This window comes from Zootoca vivipara, chromosome 3 (assembly GCF_963506605.1).
Source record: "Zootoca vivipara chromosome 3, rZooViv1.1, whole genome shotgun sequence".
Taxonomy (NCBI): Eukaryota; Metazoa; Chordata; class Lepidosauria; order Squamata; family Lacertidae; genus Zootoca; species Zootoca vivipara.
In genome coordinates, this window is record NC_083278.1 from 105,204,506 (window position 1) to 105,204,900 (window position 395).

Consider the following 395-nt stretch of genomic DNA (forward strand, 5'->3'; position numbering starts at 1 on the left):
TTTAAAAAATAATACTCAGGTACATTAAAGCTGGTCAAAAGTTTTCTGTAAGAGAAATTACATCAAAATACTTTAACCTGAAGTTCTCATCTGGTAAATTATGTTGGTTTTCATTGGCAATAAAACATTTGCTCTGACTTTCCTTAACAGCAAAATATTAGCAATTATATTTGAAAGCCCTAATTTTTTCAGACCAAGCAAAGGCATTGAAAGTGAATACAAAATATTTTTTTGCATTAAATATTTAGTTTGGTATATATATATTAATTAAAAGCTAGAGGTATATGAAAACTTCCTGACCAGCCTTGAATGTTTCCTTCAGTTGGCACATGCTAGGAACAAATACTTATTTTTCATTTTTTTAGCTGTAGCAAAACAATCCTGGCCTGAATCGA